Source organism: Panulirus ornatus, chromosome 47 (genome assembly GCF_036320965.1).
Source record: "Panulirus ornatus isolate Po-2019 chromosome 47, ASM3632096v1, whole genome shotgun sequence".
Taxonomy (NCBI): Eukaryota; Metazoa; Arthropoda; class Malacostraca; order Decapoda; family Palinuridae; genus Panulirus; species Panulirus ornatus.
In genome coordinates this window covers 4620285-4625284 of record NC_092270.1, presented here as the reverse complement: position 1 = coordinate 4625284, position 5000 = coordinate 4620285, and positions in this window count along the sequence as shown.

Below are 5000 nucleotides of genomic sequence, written 5' to 3'. Positions count from 1 at the left end.
TGTGTGTGTGTGTGTGTGTGTGTGTGTGTGTGTGTGTGTGTTATAAAAATTCCCTTTCAGGCATCCTTCGTACGCTCTCTCTCTCTCTCTCTCTCTCTCTCTCTCTCTCTCTCTCTCTCTCTCTCTCTCTCTCTCTCTCTCTCTCTCTCTCGTAACACAAGAAACAGCAACACATTCATCGTTGACATCACCTGGCCAACATCTCGCCCCCCCCTCTGCAACACCTCCCCATACCCCCCTCTGCAACTCCCCCCTAACCCCCCCTCTTCCCACACTGGGGGCTTTAAATGACCCCCGTCCCTCTTTCCTGTGTCTCATGACCCCCCTGACCCTTGGACCTTGACCTTTGACCTCGTCTCAGTCACTGGCAGTAGTCGTTGGATTATCATTATCATTGTTGTTTTTAGTTATTATTATTGTTATTATCATTATTATTATTATTAGTAGTAGTCGTATTATTATTATTATTATTATTATTATTATTATTATTATTATTATTATTATTATTATTATTAATATTGATATTACTATTATTATCATTATTATTATTATTATTATTATTATTATTATTATTATCATTATTATTATTATTAGTATTATTATTATCATCGTTATTACTATTAGTATTGATATTACTATTATTATTATTGTTATTATTATTGTTATTATTATTATTATTATTATTATTATTATTATTATTATTATTATTATAATCATCATTACTATCGTAACCACGTAATGGTCACATTAGACAGTTATTGTCTTATAGGACAGTAACGACCCCACAACCCTCTCCCCCCCCAGACACACCTGGTCGTACTTCAGGGGTGTTAGTGACTCTCCCCCCCCAGACACCGGGGTCGTGACCCAGGACGACCATGATGATGATGATGACGACCCCTCCCTTCCTCCCTCCCTCCCTCCCTCATACCCCTCCACCCACCCCTCCCTCCGTCCCCCCCTCACCCACCCCCCCCGAAGGGTGGGACTGTAACGACCCGCCGGGGGTAGTAGTAGTAGTAGTAGTAATGATCGTTAGGTCGTACGGCCGGCCTCGGCAGTTCGCTCCGGGTTCACACCTGGGTCGTGATGGATGCGGGTAGAAATAGCCGGATGGTGTGTGTGTGTGTGTGTGTGTGTTGTGTGTGTGTGTGTGTGTTGTGTGTGTGTGTGTGAGTGTGTGTTGTGTGTGTGTGTGTGTGTGTGTGTGTGTGTGTGTGTACGAGAGCGCGGGGTGGGAGTCCTTCCTAGGCTTCGGTGGGAAAGGCGCTCCTGACAACGGTGGGAAACGCTCCTGACAACGGTGGGAAACGCTCCTGACAACGGTGGGAAACGCTCCTGACAACGGTGGGAAATGCTCTTCTGACAACAGGCAGGCGTTGTTGGAAGAGCCTGGCCCTGCACCTCTCCTATGATAGTGTGTTTGTCAGTCTGTGTCGTGGCGCCACCTCGCTGATGCGGGAAACGGCGATCAATGGGTGGGGGGGGGTGGGGGTTGTGTAGACCGCCTCCTGAGGTCCGTGTGGGTTGTGGGGGGTTGTGGGGGGTTGTTGTATCCAGCCTACCCTTATCAGCTAATGCAATTTTCTCATTCAGCCTAAACAGTGGGTTACGCCCACACCAGCTGGCTGGCTAGCTAGCTGGCTCACTGTGTGGCTGGACGGGGGTGGGAAAGGAGTTGTGGAAGGGAAAGGGGGGAAAGGAAGGCATAGTGGCGGGGTGATAGGGGGAAAAATAGGAAGGGGAGGAAGGAGATGAAGGTGTGTTGATATGGAGATGGAAATGTGTGGGTGTGATTGAAAAGGGGGTGTGAGGATGGGGTGTGGTTGGTGGCTAGTGGATAGAACTCTTGGGGGGGAGGGGAAATAAAGGAGGGGGGGTGTTGAAGGGGCTGAATATGTGGGTTTAAAGGAAGAGAGAGAGTGTGTGTGTGTGTGTGTGCGCGCGCGCGCGCAATTATGTTGTCCCTCCTTTTTCATATAGATTGGGGAGTATTTTTGGCTTAAGGAGGGAGTTATATCTGTGCGGATGGGGGTGAGGGGAGAGAACTCGCAGGTTGTAGGTTGTGGTCGGGTGTAAAGACGTAAGGGGTCATTCCAGGTCACATGTCAAAGGTCACGCTTGTAACATCCCATCAGAAATGTCTGCTGGCGAAGGGAAGTGATCAGCCATCTGGGGATTGGGGGAAATATCAGGGGGGATGGGGTCAATCCCCATACCCAGTAATGGGACGGGGCAAGATCTCTGGGGAAGGGGCCCACATCATCACCCCCCCACATAAGGCACTGAGGACGTATGGTAGATGTTTGTGAGGTTAACATGTATGTATGATCTGGTGTGTGTGTGTGTGTGTGTGTGTGTGTGTATGTGTGTGTGTGTGTGTGTGTGTGTGTGTGTGTGTGTCCAGAAGTAGATAAAAGTAAGGGGAAGAATTGTTCATGTCGTGTGTGTAATGTGGTGGATGAGGTCTCTCTCTCTCTCTCTCTCTCTCTCTCTCTCTCTCTCTCTCTCTCTCTCTCTCTCTCTCTCTCTCTCTCTCTCTCTCCACTTTGATGATGAATAATAGTGAAGATGACACATCTTCAGCCATAACGTGTCAGTCTATCTAACAATCACTCGATGATCAGGTCTATCGCAGACTTCAATGACCAGGAGAGCTAACTGTTTATTATTATTATTATTATTATTATTATTATTATTATTATTGTTGTTGTTGTTGTTGTTGTTGTTGTTGTTGTTGTTGTTATTATCATTATCATTATTATTATCATTATTATTTTCATAATTATCGTTATTATTATTTTCTTTCATACTATTCGCCATTTCCCGCGTTAGCGAGGTAGCGTTAAGAACAGAGGACTGGGCCTTTGAGGGAATATCCTCATTTGGTCCCATTCTCTGTTCCTTGTTTTGGAAAATTAAAAACGAGAGGGTAGGATTTCCAGCCCCCCGCCCCCTTCCCTTTTAGTCGCCTTCCACGACACGCAGGGAATACGTGAGAAGTATTCTTTCTCCCCTATCCCCTATTATTGTTATTATTATCATTATTATTATTTTTATCATTATTATTATTATTATTATTATTATTATTATTATTATTATTATTATTATTACCTTCGCGTCGCGTGGTCACTTGGGCTACCCGCGTGTTAGCAGAAGACTATTAATCTTTCTCAAGAAGGTCCCCTTTCTTTAAAAAAGAAAAAAAAAATAAAGGTCTGGTTTTATTACGCTCTTGAGAGTGATACAGAGGTACTGTATTCAACCACCAGGGTCGGGTTTACGTCAGGTTTATATCATGGCCCTTAAGAGCTCCTAGGTAGAAAGGGGGTTGGGGTGAGGGTGGAAATGGGTGGGTGTTTTTCTCCCCCCTTGTGAGGCAAGATTGTGTCGACCCTTAATGGGTATTTATATTTTGAGACTCACAGAGAAATTGGGGAGGTCGATCCTCTTTTTTTTGAGTGAGGTTTGTAACGCGTCCCCAAGACAGTAGGTCGTCTCCTTGTGAGTCAAGGTGGTGGACGACTCACAGGGAAGTGAAGAGGAGGTCGTCCTGCTGTACTAAGACGGACACCCGTCCGTCACGACCCTCCCAGACACGACCAGCTACATTGTGCGGACGTCATCTGGTGGAAAGCCAAAGATGGATGGCTGGCACACTCCTCATTGTGTTTACCCAGTGGGTGTATCGTAGTAGCAACAGTGGTGGTGGGAGGGCACAAAGATATCACTATTCTAATTTCCTATTGTGTCTTGGGTGTTGGGGGTGTGTGGAGGTGGGTGGGTGGTGGAGATAACCACAGAGCAGGGGTGTTGGGTTGGTTGAGGTGGGTGGGTGGTGGAGATAACCACAGAGCAAGGGTGTTGGGTTGGTTGGAGGTGGATGGTGGTGGAGATAACCACAGAGCTGGGTGTTGGGGTGGTTGAGGTGGGGTGGTGGTGGAGATAACCACAGAGCAAGGGTGTTGGGGTGGTTGGAGGTGGGTGGTGGTGGAGATTACCACAGAGCAGGGGTGTTGGGTTGGTTGGAGGTGGGTGGGTGGTGGAGATAACCACCGAGCAGGGGTGTTGGGTTGGTTGGAGGTGGGTGGGTGGTGGAGATAACCACAGAGCAGGGGTGTTGGGTTGGTTGGAGGTGGGTGGGTGGTGGAGATAACCACAGAGCAGGGGTGTTGGGTTGGTGGAGGTGGGTGGGTGGTAGTGATAACCACAGAGCAGGGGTGTCGGGTTGGTTGGTGGGTGGTGGTGATGGTGGAGGTGGTGGAGATTACCACAGAGCAGGGGTGTTGGGTTGGTTGGTTGGGGGTGTGTGGTGGTGATGGAGGTGGTGGAGATAACCACAGAGCAGGGGTGCCTGGGGGATGTGGTAAACACACACACACACACACACACACACACACACACACACACACACACACACACAGGTGAGTGGAGATGGAAAGTTTTTTTTTTGATACTTTTTCTTTTGAGGAGTATACGTGTGGATCGATAATCTCACTTTCCAAGCTTTATTGTGTGGTTTCTTTTCAGTGTTTTCTTCCGGTTATGTGGTTTCTTATTTCGTGTTTTCTTCGGGTTTCTGGCACAGGTGGAGGGTGATTGCCTTTGCTAGTCGGATTTTAAAAGAAATATTATTTTCTGACTTTCATCTGAAGGAATCTAACCTCTTGAGTACATCTGTACGATCCTTGAGCACGACGGTACGGCCCTTGAGCACGACGGTACAGCCCTTGAGCACGACGGTATGACCCTTGAGCACGACAGTATAGCCCTTGAGCACGACGGTACGATCCTTGAGCATGACGGTACGATCCTTGAGCACGACGGTACGATCCTTGAGCACGATGGTACGATCCTTGAGCACGACGGTACGACCCTTGAGCACGACGGTACAGCCCTTGAGCACGACGGTATGACCCTTGAGCACGACAGTATAGCCCTTGAGCACGACGGTACGATCCTTGAGCACGACGGTACGATCCTTGAGCACGACGGTACGA